Source organism: Eriocheir sinensis, chromosome 20, assembly GCF_024679095.1.
Source record: "Eriocheir sinensis breed Jianghai 21 chromosome 20, ASM2467909v1, whole genome shotgun sequence".
In the NCBI taxonomy this organism is placed as follows: Eukaryota; Metazoa; Arthropoda; class Malacostraca; order Decapoda; family Varunidae; genus Eriocheir; species Eriocheir sinensis.
This window is the reverse complement of record NC_066528.1, coordinates 12,645,592-12,668,183: the sequence shown is the minus strand read 5'-3', so window position 1 is coordinate 12,668,183 and position 22,592 is coordinate 12,645,592. Positions and strand designations below refer to the sequence as shown.

Sequence of the window (22,592 nt, the reverse complement as noted above, 5' to 3'; positions counted from 1 at the left end):
CCCAAAAACTGCCTCCTCGACCCCAAAAACTGCCTCCTCGACCCCAAAAACTGCCTCCTCGACCCCAAAAACTGCCTCCTCGACCCCCAAAACTGCCTCTTCGACCCCAAAAACTGCCTCTTCGACCCCAAAAACTGCCTCCTCGACCCCAAAAACTGCCTCCTCGACCCCAAAACTGCCTCTTCGACCCCAAAACTGCCTCGACCCCAAAACTGCCTCTTCGACCCCAAAACTGCCTCTTCGACCCCAAAAACTGCCTCTTCGACCCCCAAAACTGCCTCCTCGACCCCCAAAACTGCCTCTTCGACCCCCAAAACTGCCTCTTCGACCCCAAAAACTGCCTCCTCGACCCCAAAAACTGCCTCGTCGACCTCCAGAAACTGCCTCCTCGACCCCCAAAAACTGCCACCTCGACCACAATAACTGCCTCCGCTACCCCAAAACTGCCTCCTCGACCCCCAAAACTGCCTCCTCGACCCCAAAAACTGCCTCCTCGACCTCCAAAAACTGCCTCCTCGACCCCAAAAACTGCCTCCTCGACCTCCAAAAACTGCCTCCTCGACCCCAAAAACTGCCTCCTCGACCCCAAAAACTGCCTCCGCGACCCCCAAAACGGCCTCCTCGACCCCAAAAACTGCCTCCTCGACCCCAAAAACTGCCTCCTCGACCCCCAAAACTGCCTCCTCGACCCCAAAAACTGCCTCCTCGACCCCAAATCTGCCTCCTCGACCCCCAAAACTGCCTCCTCGACCCCAAAAACTGCCTCTTCGACCTAAATAACTGGTTTCATATATAGTTATCGTTAAAATGGTTAATTATTGGTGATTTTGGGGAATACTTATGAGTCGGGAACCGGGAAATACGAGGCCCTGAGTACGATAATCTGGCATCGTTGACTTCACCTTCCAGCTCTGTCCCGTATCCCGCTCTTTATTTATGCAAAAACATCACCTACAAAGGACGCAACTCCATCTGTCCACCAAACGCTGCGTCCCAAATATGAGTCAGCAAAACAAAAACATTCCTCATACACAATTCCCCTTCATCTTTCAACTTAGTCTCGAATTCCGCTCTTTATATAGGCAAAAATATCACCCACAAAGGATCCAACTCCGTCTGTCGGCCAAACGCTGGGTCCCGAATAAGAGTCAACATAAACAAAAACCTTCCTCATACACAATTCCCCTTTACGTATACTTTCAACTTAGTCTCGAATTCCGCTCTTATATAGGCAAAAATATCACCCACAAAGAATTCACCTCCATCTCTCCGCCAAACGCTGCGTCCAAATTACGAGTAAAATAAACAAAAACCTTCCTCATACACAATTCCCCTTTGCGTACCTTTCATTAGTCTCGAATTTCGCTCTCCATATAGGGAAAAACATCACCCACAAAGAATTCAACTCCATCTCTCCGCCAAACGGTGCGTCCCAACAAAAACCTTCCTCATACACAATTCCCTTTTCATCTTTCAACTTAGCCTCAAATTCCACTCTTTATAAAGGCAAAAACATCACCCACAAAGGATCCAACTCCATCTCTCCGCCAAACAGTGTGTCTCGAGCATTAGTGAAGGGAAGGGGAGGGGACCGCGGCTCATCTTCATCCCAAAAGATCCTCCTCAAAGGGATGATAAGAGGAAGTGTGTTTACGTGTTGGTAGTACAAAGGCAGGGCTCTCCTCTCCCTGTGTAGGCGATGGGCGGCGTGGGAGGAACTAGAGGGAGAGAGAGAAGGGTGGAGAACGGTTGTGGAGGAAAGAAGAAAAACCCGAGGTGGAGAGGAAAGAGTGGACACGGTAGAGATGAAAGAGAGGGAATGAAGAGGAGAAGAAAGAAAGAAAAAAACAAATGGGAGGAAAATATGGTAGGAGAAGGAGAGGTTGGGGATAGTGGAGGGTAGAGGGGAACGGCTGTAGAAGAAAGAAAAGACGAGCCAGGGAGGAGAGAAAGTGGAAGCAAGAGAAGAATACAAGATAGTGGAAAGAAAAGGGAGAAGAGGGGGAGAGATAGACTGGAAGGCGTGAGAGGAACATGAGGGAGAGAACGAAGAGAGAGGAGAACGGTTGTGGAGGAAAGAAAAGACGAGGTGGAGAGGAGAGAGAGGGGAGGGAAGAGAAGAACACTGGATAGTGGAAAGAAAAGGAAAATATTGGATTAGAGGAAGAGAGAAGAACTGTGAGGCTCTGAAAGGAGAGGAGGGAGAGGGAGGAGGGGGGAGAACGGTTGTAGAGGAAAGAAAAGACAAGATGGAGATGAAAGTGGGAGGGAAGAAGGGAATAATAATAAGTAATGGGGAGCATACGCCCTGGGGCGCATCGCTTCCCTCACTCGCCGCCCATCCTCCCGGCGGTCCTCCCTAGCAAGCTCACATGTAGCTGCCCTGTCCATCCCACGTCCCTCCCGGCAGGATCGACTGACTTGCCCCAGCCATGAGCTACGTGGGCGTCCCCTTGGTCTCCTCCACTCAGGGTTGTCTCGTACAGAAACAGCCCTGTGAGCAGGATCGACGTCCGGGAGGCGTGCCACGTGCCCATTAAGCCGGAGTTGGCGCTCAAAGACTAAGCTGGCAACAGGCCTCGATTCAGTTCCACGGAGTAGCCGCTGGTTTGACACAAAGTCATCCCAGCGATACCCCGTGATCCTGCGAAGGCATTTGGTACCAAAGGCATCGACACGCCTCTCCAAGTCACTATAATTATAAGGTATCAATTAGTTAAGTGTTATGTATCTCCTTCGATCTCGTTCGTTTTCTTGTCCTGTTTTTTTTATATATGCCGCTAGGCGAAGTAAAACTATTATTATTATTATTATTATTATTATTATTATTATTATTATTATTATTATTATTATTATTATTATTATTATTATTATTATTATTATTATTATTATTATTATTATTATCATTATTATTATTATCATTATTATTATTATTATTATTATTATTATTATTATTATTATTATTATTATTATTATTATTATTATTATTATTATTATTATTATCATTATTATTATTATTATTATTATTATTATTATTATTATTATTATCATTATTATTATTATTATTATTATTATTATCATTATTATTATTATTATTATTATTATTATTATTATTATCATTATTATTATTATTATTATTATTATTATTATTATTATTATTATTATTATTATTATTATTATCATTATTATTATTATTATTATTATTATTATTATTATTATTATTATTATTATTATTCAGTGTCCATGCTTCACAGCCACATTGTAAGACAGGGAGTACAAGCGACTTAAAAATTCAAATCTTTGTCCGCCTGCATAGATATCGACACCGCCATATACTCATACCGAGCGAGTCCATAACACCGTGGGCCAGGCCAATCCGTCGAGTGACTTCCTGGTAACGCTGTCTGTCTGTCTGCTGGTCTCCCTCTTGCCCTCTGTCTGCCCGGCTCGCCCTCACGCCCATCTCCTCGGCTCCCCCTCTCGCCCTCTGTCTGTCTGCTGGTCTCTCTCTCTCTCTCTCTCGCCCTCTGTCTGTCTGTCTCTCTCTCCCTCTCGCCCTCTGTCTGTCTGCTGGCCTCTCTCTCTCTCTCGCCCTCTGTCTGTCTGTCTATCTCTCCCTCTCGCCCTCTGTCTGTCTGTCTATCTCTCCCTCTCGCCCTCTTTCAGTCTGCTGGCCTCTCTCTCACGCCCTCATCTCCACTGACCTCTCCCTCTCGCCCTCCGTCGCCCGCCCCTTCACCGCCCAATCTCGTGGTCCACTCGCCGCCCCGCAGACCCTCGCCTATCAGTCTTCACCCCTTGACAGATGGCCTCGCGCTGCCTTGCTATCTTGAGCTGGAACACTTTTCCTCCCCGCCTTCCCTCGCCCTCCGCTCTTGTTTATCCCTGACTCATATTTCTTCTTAACCTCCTCCTCCTCCTCTTGCCTCGATTTGTTTCTTTTTTCATTCATTGTCTCTTACATTTGTTCTCTTGTTTCGTCTTCGGAGTTGTCGTCCTTCCCTCCTTTTTCTTCTGCTCTTCCTCCTCCCTACTCCTCCTCCTCCTTCTTGTCTTCCTCTTCCACCTCCACCTCCTCCTCCTCCCCTTCCTCCTCCTCCTCCTCCTCCTCCTTCTCCTCTTCCTCCCTTTCCTCCTCCTCCTCCTCCTCTTCTTCTTCCGTCTCCCCCTCCTCCTCCTCCTCCTATTCCTCCCTCACCTTCCTCCTCCTCTTCCTCCTCCTCCTCGAACTTCTGGAGTGAGGAGGTTTAGGTTTATAAAAGGCCAGTGATTAGGGAACTGAAGTGGTTGGATAATTATAAGGTGCGAGAGAGGAGGAAAACAAGGGAGCGCATGATGGACAGATAAGATAACAGAATATAAGAAAGGACACGCAAAAATGGTATTGATATTTTCTTGAGAAGTGAGAGACGGAAAGACAGAGAGACAGACAGACAGACAGGAAAGTATGTACAGAAACAGTGAACATGAGGAAAAGACTGACCTGTGAAATTAGAGAGTGAAAACATGGAAACAAGGAAAACAACAGTGGGGCGAGGTAGGAGTGATACTTGCTGAATAATGAGGTATGGGGGGGAGGGGAGACGGCTAGGGGGGAGGGATGAGGAGATAAGAAGAAGAGGAATGGAATGGAAGAGGCGTTTTGAATATGTGATGAATGCCAGTGTGGAAGTGAGAGCGTAAGTGAAAAGTATGGGAGGGATAATGAACGCGAGCCAGCCATATACGAAGAGGGAGATGGAGAAGAGGTGAGATAGAGGAGGCAATGGAAAGACTAAAAATATGAAAGACCTCTTGGATGGATGGTACAGCGGCAGCAACACTAAAACAGAAGAGGTGGAGTTGTACAGTGGATGTTGTGGATGTGTTATGTAGAACGGGAGCAGGGAGAAGTGTTAAAGATTGCATGACAGCAGAACACTAAAATATGAAAGACCCTTTGGATGGATGGTACAGCGGCAGCAACACTAAAACAGGAGAGGTGGAGTTGTATAGTGGATGTTGTGGATGTGTTATGAAGAACGGAAGCAGGGAGAAGTGTTATTAAAGATTGCATGACAGCAGAACACTAAAATATGAAAGACCTTTTGGATGGATGGTACAGCAACAGTAATACTAAAACAGGAGAGATGGAGATCGTTGTAGAGTGGATATTGTGGATGTGTTATGTGGAACGGGACCAGGGAGAGGACCGGGCTTTTTTTTCATTATTGTTTTCTTTTTTCTTTCGCCCTTGCACTGTCTCCTCTGCTGTAAAAAAAAATGGCATGACAGAAATAACACTAAAATATGAAAGAAATGCACTAGTAGATGGATATTGGGGTTGGGTAATGTAGCATGTAAGCAGAGAGAGATCCCAGAAGACTGCAGAAAAGACATCGTTGTGCTGAGAGGCGATGCAGTGCGTAGAGTCAGCGAAAAAGTATCGAACACCCGCGGGTCGACTGAGCAGTAGTTGTTAAAGCGAAAACGATCAAGCCCTCTACGAGTCGAAAACGATCAAGCCCTCTACGAGTCGGAAACGATGAAGCCCTCTACGAGTCGACAACGATGAAGCCCTCTACGAGTCGAAAACGATGAAGCCCTCTACGAGTCGAAAACGATGAAGCCCTCTACGAGTCGACAACGATGAAGCCCTCTATGAGTCGCAAACGATGAAGCCTTCTACGAGTCGAAAACGATTAAGCCCTCTATGACTCGAAAACGATTAAGCCCTCTATGAGTCGAAAACGATCAAGCCCTCTATGACTCGAAAACGATCAAGCCCTCTATGACTCGAAAACGATTAAGCCCTCTATGAGTCGAAAACGATCAAGCCCTCTATGACTCGAAAACGATCAAGCCCTCTATGACTCGAAAACGATTAAGCCCTCTATGAGTCGAAGACGATCAAGCCCTCTATGACTCGAAAACGATTAAGCCCTCTATGAGTCGAAAACGATCAAGCCCTCTATGACTCGAAAACGATCAAGCCCTCTATGACTCGAAAACGATCAAGCCCTCTATGACTCGAAGACGATCAAGCCCTCTATGACTCGAAAACGATCAAGCCCTCTATGACTCGAAAACGATCAAGCCCTCTATGACTCGAAAACGATGAAGCCCTCTATGAGTCGAAGACGATCAAGCCCTCTATGACTCGAAAACGATTAAGCCCTCTATGAGTCGAAGACGATCAAGCCCTCTATGACTCGAAAACGATTAAGCCCTCTATGAGTCGAAGACGATCAAGCCCTCTATGACTCGAAAACGATTAAGCCCTCTATGAGTCGAAAACGATCAAGCCCTCTATGAGTCGAAGACGATCAAGCCCTCTACGAGTCGGAAACGATCAAGCCCGCTACGAGTCGGAAACGATCAAGCCCACTACGAGTCGGAAACGATCAAGCCCGCTACGAGTCGGAAACGATCAAGCCCTCTACGAGTCGGAAACGATCAAGCCCTCTACGAGTCGAAAACGATCAAGCCCTCTACGAGTCGGAAACGATCAAGCCCTCTACGAGTCGAAAACGATCAAGCCCGCTACGAGTCGGAAACGATCAAGCCCTCTACGAGTCGGAAACGATCAAGCCCTCTACGAGTCGAAAACGATCAAGCCCGCTACGAGTCGAAAACGATCAAGCCCGCTACGAGTCGGAAACGATCAAGCCCGCTACGAGTCGAAAACGTTCAAGCCCGCTGAGTCGGAAACGATGCCTCTACGAGTCGGAAACGATCAAGCCTGCTACGAGTCGAAAACGATCAAGCCCTCTACGAGTCGGAAACGATCAAGCCCTCTACGAGTCGGAAACGATCAAGCCCTCTACGAGTCGAAAACGATCAAGCCCTCTACGAGTCGGAAACGATCAAGCCCGCTACGAGTCGAAAACGATCAAGCCCTCTACGAGTCGGAAACGATCAAGCCCGCTACGAGTCGAAAACGATCAAGCCCTCTACGAGTCGAAAACGATCAAGCCCTCTACGAGTCGAAAACGATCAAGCCCTCTGAGTCGAAAACGATCAAGCCCTTTACGAGTCGCACTGATATATCTTGTTGCGTTAGGAGTGAACTGTACAACCCAGCGCGTACGTATAAATCAATCAACAAACCAATCGGTGCATACGCTTGGGGGAGCGTCGCCTCGCCCACCCTACGACGCCAAGCCCGGGTGTCCTTCCGGTCAAGTATCCATGCAGACCCAGAATCCGACCCTGCTCATCGGGTTATCTCTAGAGACAATTCTGAGTGGAGGAGGCCAAGGGGACGCCCACGGAGTTCGTTACTTGAGCGAGCCGATAGATCCTGCCAGGAGGGTTCTTTTTTTTTACAGCTAAGGAGACAGTTCAAGGGAGTAAAGAAAAAATGTTAAAAAAAAGCGAAGGGGGTCTGCACGTGAGTATGTCCAGCAAAACGCTTTAATCTGTTTCCCAAGTCTCTGAAGTGGCTGGTGAATTTATTAGACGACTAAAACAAGCAACCTCGAAATAAGCAAACAAATCTCAAGTTGCCTGCTATTCCATGTTTATATGCTTTCTCTTCTTGTCATTTGTCTTTGTTTCCCTTCGTTCTTCTCCTTAACCTGCTCCTCCCGTTTAACTTATCCATTTCCCTCGTTTTCTTCTTCTTTCTTGTTTTGTTTTGTTTTTGTCTCGTCCTCGTCTTCTCTTCGTTCCCTTTCGCTCCTTTCCTCAACCTTCTCTTCCCCTCCAGCTTTTCTGTTCCTTTTTTTATTTATTTTTTGTGTGGTTTGTTGCCTCGTTCGCGTCTGTGTGTGTGTCTGTCTGTCTGTCTCAGTTGCTCTCCTTTTTTCTGTCTTCCTCTCCTCGGTCTTCTGCCCTCTACACCACCACCACCACCTCCTCCTTCATCATTTCCTCGCGTCTTCAACCTCCATTACCTCCTCCTCCTCCTCCTCCTCGTGATTCAATTATTATTTTACATTTTCCTTCATCAATATCCTTAGTCCTCCTTCCTCATGCACGTCCCGCTCTTCTTTCCTACTTTCCTCCACAAATTACTCCTCCTCCTCCTCCTCCTCCTCCTCCTCCTCCCCCTCCTCCTCCTCCTCCTCCTCCCCTCTTCTTGATCCCTCTGATTACTATCTCTCTATTCTCTCTCTCTCTCTCTCTCTCTCTCTCTCTCTCTCTCTCTCTCTCTCTCTCTCTCTCTCTCTCTCTCTCTCTCTCTCTCTCTCTCTCTCTCTCTCTCTCTCTCCTTTTATTTATACATGTGTGTGTGTGTGTGTGTGTGTGTGTGTGTGTGTGTGTGTGTGTGTGTGGCTATGTATGTATGTGTGTATGTACGTCGGATAAACATATGAAGGTTAACCACGTACAGAAATAGCTGAAGGAGGCAGAAAGGAAGGTGAAGGAATCATGAATGAAGGAAAAAGAAGCAGTATAGGCAGAGGATTGAAAGGAAAGAAATGAAGGAAAACGCAAAGAATGAAAGGGATGAAAGGGAAAGGGCGAAGAAAAGGGATTGATGAAAGGATGGTGAAGGGAAGAGCAAGGGGAGTGGAAGGGAAGGCAAAGAAAGTCAGGTAAGAAGTGGAACGGAAGAGGAAGAGACGTAATAAGAAGGTAAGAGATGAAAAGAAGGTTGGCAGAGTTAAGTATAAAGGAAAAGACAGGTAAAGGAAGATAATAAGGAAGGAAGGAGGTGGGGGAAAGAAGGTAAGGAAGGGGAAGGGGAAGGGAAGGGGAGAGGAAGTGGAAGAAAAAGTAAGAAGCAAGAGATATGGGTAAGAGGTTAGTGGAAAGGGAAAGCTAAGGAAAGGTAGTGAGAAAAAGGTAAGGGCGAAGGGAAGAAGGTAAGGAATTGGTACACGATGAAGGGAAGGGAAGGGAAGTAAGGAATATATGGAAGGTGAGGGAACGAAGAAGGGAAGGGAAGAAGGTGAGGGAAAGGGAAGGGAGGGTGAGGGGAAGGGAAGAAGGTAAGGGGAATGGAAGGAGGGGATGGGAAGGGAAGATGAGGGGAAGGAAAGAATGTGTGGGGAAAGGTAGGGAGGGGAAGGGAAAAGAAGATGAAGAGAAGAAGGAAGGGAAGGGAAGGGAAGGGAAAGGAAGGAAAGGTAAAGGGAAGGAACGGGACGAAGTTGAGGGGAAGGAAAGGGAAGGGAAGGTGAGGGGCAGGGAAGGTTAGAAGTTGAGGGGAAGGAAAGGGAAGGGAAGATAAGGGGCAGGGAAGGGAAGAAGTTGAGGGGAAGGAAAGGGAAGGGAAGGTAAGGGGCAGGGAAGGGAAGAAGTTGCGGGGAAGGAAAGGGAAGGGAAGGTAAGGGGCAGGGAAGGAAGAAGTTGAGGGAAGGAAAGGAAGGAAGGTGAGGGCAGGGAAGGGAGGAAGTTGAGGGGAAGGAAAGGGAAGGGAAGGTAAAGGGCAGGGAAGGAAGTTGAGGGGAAGGAAAGGGAAGGGAAGGTGAGGGGCAGGGAAGGGAAGAAGTTGATGGGAAGGAAAGGGAAGGGAAGGTGAGGGGCAGGGAAGGGAGGAAGTTGAGGGGAAGGAAAGGGAAGGGAAGGTAAGGGGCAGGAAAGGGAAGAAGTTGAGGGGAAGGAAAGGGAAGGGAAGGTGAGGGGCAGGGAAGGGAAGAAGTTGAGGGGAAGGAAAGGGAAGGGAAGGTAAGGGGCAGGGAAGGGAAGAAGTTGAGGGGAAGGAAAGGGAAGGGAAGGTGAGGGGCAGGGAAGGGAAGAAGTTGAGGGGAAGGGAAGGGAAGGTAAAGGGCAGGGAAGGGAAGAAGTTTAGGGGAAGGAAAGGGAAGGGAAGGTGAGGGGCAGGAAGGTTAGAAGTTGAGGGGAAGGAAAGGGAAGGGAAGAATATGAGGGGAAGGGAAGAAGGGAAGGGAAGGTGAGGGGAAGATGAAGAGGCTAGCTAACTAAGGGGGGGGGGGGAGGAGGACAAGGAGGCGTACTGGATCAATACCTGTACAACACACACAACACCAGGGTGATGGCGGGGGGGTGAAGGTTACAGATCAAGGACATCACTATAAAGGTGCAGGGGGGCGGGGGGAAGGAGGGCCACGAGAACTACGGTCAATCTGTGTCCTAAGAATGGATTATTGGTGTGATGTTGTGGTGGCAGTAGTAGTAGTAGTAGTAGTAATAGTAGTATTTTTTTTTAGTAGTAGTAGTAGTAGTAGTAGTAGTAGTAGTAGTAGTAGTAGTAGTAGTAGTAGTAGTAGTAGTAGTATTTTTTTTTTAGTAGTAGTAGTAGTAGTAGTAGTAGTGGTAGTAGTAGTAGTAGTAGTAGTTTTTTTTTTAGTAGTAGTAGTAGTCGTAGTAGTTGTTGGAAGAAGAGGAAGAGGAAGAGGGGCAGGAGGAGCAGGAAGAGGAAAAGGAGTATGAGGAAGAGAAGGGTGTCCAATAATAATGAAAACAACAACAACAACAACAACAACAATAATAATAATAATATTAATAATAATAATAATAATAATAATAATAATAATAATAATATTAATAACTAACAGACGACAATAACAATAAAACAAATGGATCAAAGAACGTAGACTAATTCCATCACAAACAAACTTTTTTCTACTTTTCGCTTCCACGTCCCACCATCACCGCAATTATTCTGTCAGTTTAGGGGGGGCCGGTGGCAAAGTGGATAGCGTGACGGCGTCGCGTCCAGGACGACGCGGGTTTGCGACCTGCCCGGTGCCACAAGCTGGGATTTTTCAGTCACCGCCGAGTGGCCTAAGACTACTCACATGCTGTCCAGAAGACCACCTATCAACCCAGACTCTAGATTCTAGGATCAAAGATGAGCTCGGGAGCAGCATGAGCCAAAGCAGGATGGCGCCACTATAAATATTTGTCTGCACCACAACGGGCTGGGCCATACCACAGGCCCCTTCAAGCAAACCTACCGGCGCCACAGGCGAAAACGTAAAAAGAAAAAAAAGTTAAATACATTTGGGGAGGGTCTTACGACAGTCAGATTTCATTAAAATGGAGCACCGAGGGGCAGCATGGGCCAAGCAGGAGTCATACATCACGGCAGCCACTATAAATCAAATTCGCCAGCGCCACTAACGGGGGGGCGTCCCAGAGGCCCCTTATGAGACCCTACCATCGCCATAGACAGCACTAAAAAAAAAACCTGGTTAGTGGGTTAACTCTTCGTTGTATTGGTGCGAGCCGTGAAGACTGTCATTATTGTTGTATCTGACTCTAGTTTTATTTTTTTCACCAAGTAAATAATCTAATAAGATCTCTCTCTCTCTCTCTCTCTCTCTCTCTCTCTCTCTCTCTCTCTCTCTCTCTCTCTCTCTCTCTCTCTCTCTCTCTCTCTCTCTCTCTCTCTCTCTCTCTCAAGTACACCAATGGATCGCGAATTGGTTGAGCAACAGACAACAAAGAGTAGTGATTGACGGACTTCACTCAGAGTGGGCGCCGGTCACTAGTGGCGTCCCTCAGGGCTCGGTTCTTGGCCCAGTGCTCTTCATTATTTACATCACTGGCCCAGTGCTCTTCATTATTTACATCAACGATGTGGATGTCGGACTCAATTATCGCATTAGTAAATTTGCAGACGACACAAAGATTGGTAACTCGGTTCTCACTGACGAAGACAGGCAAAGCCTCCATGACGATTTGCACAGAATTTCAGCTTGGTCTGATAGATAGGAGATGCCCTTTAACGTAGACAAGTGCCAGGTCCTTCAAGTTGGAACAAGGAATAAGAAGTTCGATTACGAAATGCGCGGCGTTAATGTCAAAAGCGTTCAATGCGTTAAGGACTTGGGGGTCAAAATCGCGTCAAACCTCAAATTCTCACAGCAATGCATCGATGCAGCAAATAAAGAGAACAGAATGTTGGGCTTCATTAAAAGAAACTTTTTATTCAAGAATAAAGATGTAATACTCCCGCTCTACAATAGTTTAGTCAGACCCCACTTGGAATATGCGGTAGTTTTGGTCGCCCCACCATGCAAAGGACATTGCTAAATTAGGTGTTCAGCGTCTGGCAACAAAAATGATCCCTTCCTTGCGCAACAAATCTTACGAAGAAAGGCTTTCCACCCTAAACATTTTCTCTCTTGAGAAACGTCGCCTCCGAGGAAAACTGATCGAATGTTTTAAAATACTTAATGGTTTCACGAATGTAGACAGATCAACATTGTTTATGATCGATGACACTTTGCGTACGAGGAACAATGCCGTAAAACTTAAATGTAGACAAGTAAATTTAGACTGCACCAAATTTTTCTTCACCAACGTTGTAGTGCGAGAATGGAATAAGCTTCCACCGTCAGTGGTCCAGTGTAACACAATTGACTCCTTCAGAAACAAGTTCGACCGTCACTTCCATCAACTTAATATCAACTAGAGTTGAAATGCATCGTTTTGGAGCCTTCTGATTAATGTAGAATCACTTAGGTTTAAGGACAGACCACCTAGTCTGGACCATGGGGTCTGTGTGGTCTGATTTTCTATGTAAGGCTATGTAAATCTCTCTCTCTCTCTCTCTCTCTCTCTCTCTCTCTCTCTCTCTCTCTCTCTCTCTCTCTCTCTCTCTCTCTCTCTCTCTCTCTCTCTCTCTCTCTCTCTCTCTCTCTTCTGTTTAATATATTCAACTGAGCAATATTGAGTAATACATGTGTGTGTGTGTGTGCGCGCGCGCCTGGTCGGAAACATTGCAACAACTGTGGAGGTCAACTTGCAGGATTGATATTGACTGTTGCAAACGTTATGTCCCAACTCCGGCGAGGTGTGTGTGTGTGTGTGTCAATGTAAGTGTATAATTCTCTTTTTAAGTATGTACTACGTGTGTGTGTCTGTCCGTTTCTCTGTATGTCTGTATCTGGTTACGTAATGTTCTCTCTCTCTCTCTCTCTCTCTCTCTCTCTCTCTCTCTCTCTCTCTCTCTCTCTCTCTCTCTCTCTCTCTCTCTCTCTCTCTCTCTCTCTCTCTCTCTCTCTCTCTCTCTCTCTCTCTCTCTCTCCAGACTGCCTACAAGTCTGTGGTGTGTCTCTGTCTCTCTCTGCAAGCAATCAGACGGACACAGACAGACGTGCAAACAGCGGCCAGACAGGCAGCGCAGCTTCAAGCGGGAGTTATGTCACGCCTCTCCCCTTGCAGACATACAGCGCCGAGTTTATAATTAACTAAAACTTGGTGCATTTTTCTTTTTACATTATTGCTTTAAGGGGGAAGGAACTGTCGGAAACGTCTGTCGTAATGCTCGCGGCTGTCTGGACCCTCCCACGCCGCCGCCACCCACACCTCACACCACCCACACACACGCCTGATGGACACGCACGTAAAGCCGAGGGAAAATAGGGGAGGAGCTACAAACTAAAATTGAGTACAGGTAAAAGTTAACAAAAAACGGAAGCCGTGCGATATATATATATATATATATATATATATATATATATATATATATATATATATATATATATATATATATATATATATATATATATATATATATATATATATATATATATATATCATAACGTGATCATTATGAAATCGGTAATTTTACAATGTTCCCAGCCATTGTACAATAAATTAATATTCCGGTACGTTTTTATAATTGCCTAAAATGTCTAGTTACTTTTTAAATAAAAACACGACAAATGAATAATCTGCAAAAGTGCCTTTCTTCTTTGCAGAAAAAAAAACGAAAAAAAATGGTTATTTTGCAAAATCACGGATTAATTTAGTCTGTCAGTTGCTATTAACTATCCTAACTGTATGGACAGCATGATCACTCAGAGCTGCCCATCTTGCTAATGGACATCGAGGAAGGAATATTCATTTCAGGTAATTCTGAAAACGTACCAAAATGTTTATTTGCAGAATGACCCGGAACTTGGCAAACTCATCGATTTTGCGAAAAAAAAACATTTATACATGTAGACACACAGATGGATAGACAGATAGAGGTAAAGGTAAACTTAAAAGCATAAGCTACAGCTGCGCGTGGCGGCTGTGCCCATCTCCGTCCCGTTGGCCCTTTGAGCCCGGGGCGGGAGGCAGCCCATTAACCCGACAGAGGGCCAGCGTGACATCAGAGTGACCACAGTTTACCTTCCCCAAATTTCCCCAGGTACCCATTTATCAACCATATCGAGAGGAAGGATGAGCAGCTGGGTGGGCTGCACGCCGACTGCCGAGGCCGGGATTCGATCCCAGGCCCGCTGATTTGTAGTTGAGGACGCTAACCACTGCACGGCGAAGGCGCAATATGTAGATATATTTACATAGATTTACAAAGAAAATCAGACCACACAGACCCCATGGTCCAGACTAGGTGGTCTGTCCTTAAACCAAAGTGATTCTACGTTAATCAGATGGCTCCAAAACTATGCATTTCTACTCTAGTTAATATTAAGTTGAAGGAAGCGACGGTCGAGCTTGTTTTTAAAGGAATCAATTGTGTTACACTGGGCCACTGACGGTGGGAGCTTATTCCATTCTCGCACTACAACGTTGGTGAAGAAAAGTTTGGTGATATCTGAATTTACTTGTCTACATTTGAGTTTTATGCCATTGTTCCTCGTTCGCAAAGTGTCATCGATCATAAACAATTTTGATTTGTCCACATTCGTAGTCATTAAGTATTTTAAAACATTCGATCAGTTTTCCTCGGAGGCGACGTTTCTCAAGAGAGAACATGTTAAGGGTGGAAAGCTTTTCTTCGTAGGATTTGTTGCGCAAGGAAGGGATCATTTTTGTTGCCCGGCGCTGAACACCTTCTAATTTAGCAATGTCCTGTGCATGGTGGGGAGACCAAAACTGTACCGTATATTCCAAGTGGGATCTGACTAAACTATTGTAAAGCGAAAGTATTACTTCTTTATTTTTTAATAAAAATTTTAAATTAATGAAGCCCAACATTCTATTTGCTTAATTTGCTTCATCAATGCAATGCTGAGAAAATTTGAGGTTTGACGAGATTTTGACACACATGTCCTTGACGCATTGAACGCTTTTGAGTTTGACGCCGCGCATTTCGTAATCGATTTTCTTATTTCTTGTTCCAACTTGAAGGACCTGGCACTTGTCTACGTCAAAGGGCATCTCCCATCTATCCGACCAAGCTGAAATATAATGCAAATCCTCTTGGATGCTTTGCCTGTCTTCGTCAGTGAGAACCGAGTTACCAATCTTTGTGTCGTGTGCAAATTTACTACTGAGATTATTGAGTCCAACATCCACATCGTTGGTGTAAATAATGTAGAGCACTGGGCCAAGAACCGAGCCCTGAGGGACGCCACTAGTGACCGGCGCCCACTCTGAGTTAAATCCGTCAATCACAACTCTTTGTTGTCTGTTGCTCAACCAATTCGCGATCCATTGGTTTACTTGACCGTCAATACCTATTTGCTTTAATTTATAAAGTAATTTATGATGTGGGACTTTATCAAACGCTTACTGGAAATCAAGATAGACTATGTCCAATGATTTGGTTACGTCATAAACTGAAAAGAGGTCGTTATAACAGGTCAATAGGTTTGATAATAAATTAATAGGCAAGATCTTTTGTTACGGAAGCCATGTTGTGAATCCTTAATTAATGAGTGGCTTTCAAGGTAACTCACAATTTTGTCTCTAATTATGCTCTCAAGTAACTTACCTACAACTGAAGTTAGACTAATGGGCCTGTAATTACCCGGTATTTTTTTGTCTCCTTTCTTAAAAGTCGGTGTCACGTTAGCCTTTTTCCATTCTAAAAGGACGATTCCTTGTCCCAAGGACATATTGAATACGGTTGTGAGAGAAGAGAGTATTTCGCTCTTTGTTTCTTTAAGCAGTATAGGATATACTTTGTTAGGTCCAGGACTTTTATTTGTTTTAAGGGATTGGAGAGCTTTTAGGACTTCATCGGTAGTTATTACAAAGTTAGGCAATGCATGAGCGAGATTTACGTTAGTACTGTTGTCGTCGCTGTTGTCGTCACTGGTGCTGGTGGTGGTGGTGGGAGGACTGCTAGTATTAAACACCGTGTTGGCCGTCAGTCACTAGTTCACCGTCACTGTTTGTTAGAGGTCCAATTCGACTTCTGATCGCCTTCCTATTGTTTATATAACTGAAGAAGGATTTCGGGTTATTTTTACAGTTGGCTGCAATGTTTTCTTCAAATGTACGCTTTGCCTGACATACTAATATTTTTACTCGCCGCCTGGCTTCATGATATAGTCTATAATGTTTTCGGGAGTGTTTTGCTCATTCTTTAGCCTGTAAGACAATTTTCTCTCCTTAACCGATAGATAAATAGATAGAGAGAGAGAGAGAGAGAGAGAGAGAGAGAGAGAGAGAGAGAGAGAGAGAGAGAGAGAGAGAGAGAGAGAGAGAGAGAGAGAGAGAGAGAGAGAGAGAGAGAGAGAGAGAGAGAGATTCTCAGGAGACAGATGATTTTGAAGAGAGAGAGAGGAGGAGGAGGAGGAGAATCAGGCTGGGTGTTACGAGAGCCTTCCTGTGCTGTCCTCCAAACACAATTACACCAACACTAGGGAGACGAGGGGGGAGTAGGGGAGTGGAATTACCTGTCAGGGTTTGCAAGTAGGCAGGACAGCATGGGTGTGGCGAAGGTGTGGAGGAGGAGGAGGAGGAGGAGGAAGATAAAACAAATGTGAAGGTGGGGAACAATAACAAGAAGAAGTGTGAATGTAGGGAATGATAATAAAAAAATGAAGGTAAGGAATATATGGAAAATTAAAAGAAGAAAAAGTGAAAGATGAAAGAATGAATAAAAGCAGGGAAACATGAGACGACGACTTCAAGTTGTCATTGACAAGGGTGGTGGATGGACAGGATAATGAGTTAAGAAATTTCTTCGAGTATGTATGGGTGAGCGTGTGTGTGCATGCGTCTACTGCTACCTGTATGCTGTTATACATTCATGAATTTTATTTGAAGCACTATGACTTTTTCTTCAGGTTACGAGTCAGTATGCAGCCTTCCCCTTAGACAGTTTGTCATGGACGCCTATAACAAATAAAAGCTGATTTGGTTTAAAACGTATTTTTATACGTGTTAATTGTTGTGTATATGTTCCGATTGGCTAACTGCCGGGACATGACTGTTCCACCATTATTGTTTACTGCAAAACCATAATGTGAAGAAATGCTTTGGGAAAAAAAGTTCCCTAATATGATGAACCTAACCACTGGCATCGTGTAATATTGAGGCAAACACAACATACAAATATAGTAATATAAGCCTAGGTTAATTGATGGTAATCCATCTATATTTTACATAGGTACCATACATTTACCACTGTAAACCACACGGAACACATATAATAATAGTAATAATAATAATAATAATAATAATAATAATAATAATAATAATAATAATAATGATAATGATAATGATAATGATAATGATAATGATAATAATAATAATAATAATAATAATAATAATAATAATAATAATAATAATAATAATAATAACAACAACGAATAGCATAAATCCGCATTGTTTACGTTTCTCGCATCGTTTACGGGCGCATTGTTTACTTGTTTCGCATTGTTCACGGGCGTCTAAGTAACGGAATGTCTCGGGACTAGGGAGCAGTGGAGGAGGGCCCTTCCGCGAAGGTGTCGCCGGCCTGCTCCTCGACTGGGCCATGGCCGGCAGCCTCCTCCACTTCGGACCCCGGGGGTTTGTGTGTGCCAGTCAGTGTGTTTTTAATGGACTCAGTCTTGTGTTTGTGTTTGCCAGTCAGTGCGTTTTTAATGGACTCAGTCTTGTGTTTGTGTGTGCCAGTCAGTGCGTTTTTAATGGACTCAGTCTTGTGTTTGTGTTTGCCAGTCAGTGCGTTTTTAATGGACTCAGTCTTGTGTTTGTGTGTGCCAGTCAGTGTGTTTTGAGGGACTCAGTCTTGTCTTTGTGTGTGTGCCAGTCAGTGTGTTTGAGGGAGGTGTGTTGCAGGTTCGCAAGTGGGCGGGTAGGATGGTAGGCAGGCGTGGTGGAGAGAGCCAGGGAGCGAGGGAGGTTGGTTGGCAGGCTGGTAGGTAGGGAGGTAGTAGGGAGGTAGGTATGTAGGTAGGTAGCGAGGGAGGGAGGTGAGCGGGAAGGTAGTTATTAAAGACCTACCCACACTGCGAGCCTCCATGCCCCTCCCCTTCTCCTGCCCTCCTTACCTATACCCACCAATACACCCACCCACCTATATATAAACCATGCTTGTAAATTAAATTATATAGTGATTTGGGTCTGACGAAAATTCAGTACTTCCGTGAAACAATAATTTAGTCTCGTTATCACTTATAATCTATCCCTCCCAACGGAACTCCTGTCGCCTATGTCCACCGTCCCTTGCTCCTTCACTCCTCCCCTTCCCAACACCCTCCTGCTTTTCACCCCGAGGCCCCGGTCTGCCTCCTCCTGTAACAACAAGGTAGAAGGTGGTCACAGCGATTCTTTATTATCAAAGGCAATGATAATGTTATAATGGCTTGTTGTCCTGGCCGTCGGAAAATATCATTTGATTCGTGAGGGTTATCGAGTCTCGATTACGAAGCATGTGTTTCATGTGAATAAAATACGAATATATTGTGGAATATAAGTCATTTTCTTGATATAGTCACCAACGCCTTTGCACTGTCAGGCGGGACATGGCTTACATACCACCAACGACCCTACACCGAGGCAGCAATTATAACCGCGTTCGATTCGTCCTAGCGACTGATCGAAGCAAACCTGGTGAAGCTTCATACTCATCAGTGTTACCATGTCCAGAGAGCACCACACCTCCTCGCGGGTGGCTGAGGTGTTTCTGTTTCATGTGTCCGCCACTGTACGTACCTATTTGTCTCCGTCTGCGCATGACGTCACGGGTAATCGGGACTGAGGGAGGTCAGTCACGCCCACCAGCCTCGTGACCTGAGCTCCTCATTCACTCATTGGGAAACTTCGCTAAAGTTTGTTTTCTGTGAATATGCCGACTTCTTGTATTGTTCGCGGAGAAATGAAAGTAACTGACTTTAAAATCAAATGGCACTGCACTCTAGAAAATAGACAAGTTTACTAGTAGACATTTTGTGCTTATTGAACTTATTCATCTGACTGAGGTGACGTGACATGCTTAGCCTTCCTACGAGTTAGGGCGGTGGCGGTCGGGCAAGTGTTGCCTTTTCAGTAGTGAAGTTAGTTTATTATATTATGAATCCCAAAAAAGACACTTGCAACATACGTTTACTGTTAGTATCAAGGATATGTGTGACCATATGCAGATACTATGGATGCAGCTTAAACCTAGAAATACGTGATATTTTAGTGAACACCAAGAGGTGGAACGCCTTAACTTTGAGGTATATACCTATCCATCGTGGGTCCCTCTCAAGTTTTTTGGTCAATGGAGGTTATTTTCCACAACTTCGAGAAAAAATAGATCAGCACAACAATCTCTGGGACAGGTTATCAGATAAATGTCGAAACTACCTACAGACCAGCGGCCACACAGTGAAGCTGCGAAAACCAAGGCACCGCACCAATGAGAGTGTAACATATGGAGCCGGGGTTAGGGTTTTACATCTCTAACGGTGCTGAGTTGGGGCCGGGGTTCGGTGTCTCATTCGTTGTTCTCGGATGTTCCGGTATTATATTGAGACGCTGTTTGCTTTCGTTTGCCAGTCACAAGGTTTCGGCCACACACTACACATTAAACCTGTAGCCACCCCACAGTGTTTGCCTCTTCCCGTCGCACCTACCACAAAGAGGAAAATGTTAGGACAATTTACGGTTTCACCCAACCAACGATTTTCTCACGTGGTTCGTGTTTTTCTGGTGATAAATGTAGTGAATTGCACGATTTTGTACCTCATTTCCGTCGCATATGTCTACTTTTCGAGTTATGCCTCTTTTCGAGTAACGCCTCTTGTCAACTTATGCCTCTTTTCAAGTTATGCAAATTGACCAAATGTTATTTTCTCCTCCAGAGTTGTGAACACCTGGAACAAACTGCTGGAAGGGGTCATCAGCAGTGGCAGCGTAAAGGCATTAAAACACAACTATGACCGACACGTTGCCAACCTTTAGAGAACAGGCATTCCCTGATGAGGACTAGCTCCCTTGGCTCTTTAGTAATCACTAGGTAAGCAAGCATCACTAAGTAGGTAAAGTAAATATCCAGATTACACCACATGACGGAGTAAGGCCACAACTGCGATTTTTTTTTAGAGCTTCCCGCCACTCCGCATTTCCCTTGACAGCCCACCTAAACCTGACAGACAGTAGCCTATCACCGCTATAGATATGAAAACCAACGCCGCTGAAAAAGTAACCTATCGCCTAATTATCAGATAAATGCTGAAGGTAAGGTAAATATCAAGAATTACACCACGGCGCGGAGGAAGGCCACCACCGAACCAGCAACCCGCTCACATATACAATAAAAAAATGATCTGCTACAAACACTACTACGCTCCATTTAGTTGAGGCAGTGTTAGAAATCGGGCCATGACGACAAATACTTTTCTTTCTCTAACTCAAGGCCACTCCTATAATTCCGTAACTGACACCTCTACCCTTCATATCATCTTATTCCAGAGGCCAAAAACGAGGTCAATCGGCTTCTAATGAGTGTTTCCTTAGGTTCACGGTACAGAAGAAGAGTAAAACTACCACCAGGGTCATAACACTATGGCTGGAAATGCCCAAAACTTATATGAAAGCCTTGTCAAATACGTGTGCTTGGGCGCTGAAATGTTTAGAATTATGACCCTAGAAAAAGACCAAATAATCCGTAACACTCACCTTGCCAGCCACGGAAGAATGTCAGCACAGGAACACAGAGACACAGGACACAGTGTAAAGCGTCACCAGTCAAACGGGGACACTGAGGGCGGCTGCTCCTCCTCGGCGGTCGTCGCCAAGCACCGCCGACAAACACGAGGCGGTGAGTGGCTGCCAGGGAGACTGTGTTGACGAGGCCTCCCCACGTGGCTCTCACCTTACACTTACTGTCTCCGTTATCAGATCAACCTTACGTCACAGCTCAACGTTAGGTTAGGAAATATTCTATGATGTTATTCTTTCGTATGCCAGTGAATATGATGGAGCTACACACACTGCCCAGCGTAAAGGGAGGGAAATATGCCATAAAGTCATCTGTTTGTGAGGTTAAATGAGTGTCTTGTATGTAGTCGAAAGTATATTAGTCTCCCAAAGCAAATCCGACGGAGCTCCACACTGACCCACTATCAGCTTCACATCACTCCACACAGTACGGGAAGGAAATATCGCACAATGTCATCAATGTGGAAGGTTTAAAGTTTCTCTACTATGTATGGGAGAGAATAAGCGTCTCCAAGCACGAGGTAAACATACACACTGACTCACGCTATTCCACCAGTCTCACGTCATTGTGCAACGTGAAACGAAAGAACTGCATGTGGTACAGTCTTACGTAACTATTCGAATAAGGGATGTAAAGCGTTACGTAAATATCCGATTATGAAGTGTAAAGCATTTCCCATGGTTGTAGATGGAGGAGTTAATAAGCTGTTTTCAGGGTGTCCATCAAGTCATCAACCACTCCGGCTCACCGCTTCAAGCATCACCTTTGTCTTTGTCACTGGATTCGCCCGCTTCAATACTTCCTATACCCGCTGTGCCCGCCTCCCCGCCCCGCCGGCACACACAGACTGAAGGTTGCACTCTGGACTCATATCCACAAACGGTTCGAGCTCTCGTTGTGATCATGTTCGAAGCAACAGAAAAGATCCGTTGGGTTCTCATGAGTGTTCATGGCGTAAAAGTCTTGCAAAACTACCGTCGGAGATTTGACTCCACCCATGTAAATCCCTACAACTTCTACAAGAGCTAAATTAAATAAATATACTACGGCGACGAAGCGTTTGAAAATATGGACCCAGAAATGCTTCGTTCCCCGATACTGTCTCGGGTCTCGCAAGTAGTTCATGAGACTTTTCGAAGAAGTTCATATGTTTAAGATTTACGCAAAGTAGAAGATTAAATATTGATTCTTCATCCTTATTATTCGTATTGCTAACCTTCCATCTATGAACTGTGCCCAAACAAGTTTTACATTTTTAAGTGTGTAAACTCAAAAACTGTGTCATCATGTTCTTCCCATTCTCAACCTGCCTTTCCATTTAATCTATACCAATTGTACAAAATAATGGTTATCAAAGGATGTACTGAACCAGGCAAGGCAAACAGCAGGGATGTCTATTGAAGACGAAAAATAAGTGAGCCATTTTGAGGGTCGAAGTAACGACTCATTAATCTCACGCCAATTATTTTCAAGATCGTATTAGTAATTATTAAGTCACGCGGCTAGTTCGGCTTTTTATTTCCATTAATTTTGCGACAGTTAGTTAGAAGTGTTGGATTTTCAGAACTAAGTCAACGTATTACAAACTCAGTCGTATAAAGTGATCTAAAAAAAATCAACAAAACCAACAAGCCACGCCTCGTATTTGCATGTTTTGACAACCATGTGAATAGTTTTACTTTTACTTATATTATGCGACTCTGTTTTTTGTGTTTACTGTTTGTCTCACCTTTTAATAGTTTTTCGTTTGTTTTACTGCGTTTATTTATTGCTTTTGTTTTCGTTTTTTTTTTTGTTTGTTGTTCCTTGTTTGCATGTTTCAGGGTTTACAGAGTTTTCAGGGTCTTACAGT

The 22,592-nt window shown here is 44.8% G+C and overlaps 1 protein-coding gene across 1 annotated transcript in view; it reads right to left on the bottom strand.

The window, feature by feature from the left end:
* LOC127001188 (serine-rich adhesin for platelets-like) overlaps positions 1 to 21,694 on the bottom strand; it is a 199,854-nt gene extending 178,160 nt beyond the window's left edge. The window contains exon 1 of the mRNA XM_050865403.1: positions 20,698 to 21,694. The gene's annotated coding sequence lies outside the window, so the exon portion shown is untranslated. The remainder of the gene's footprint in view (positions 1 to 20,697) is intronic.
* Positions 21,695 to 22,592: the final 898 nt, after the last annotated feature.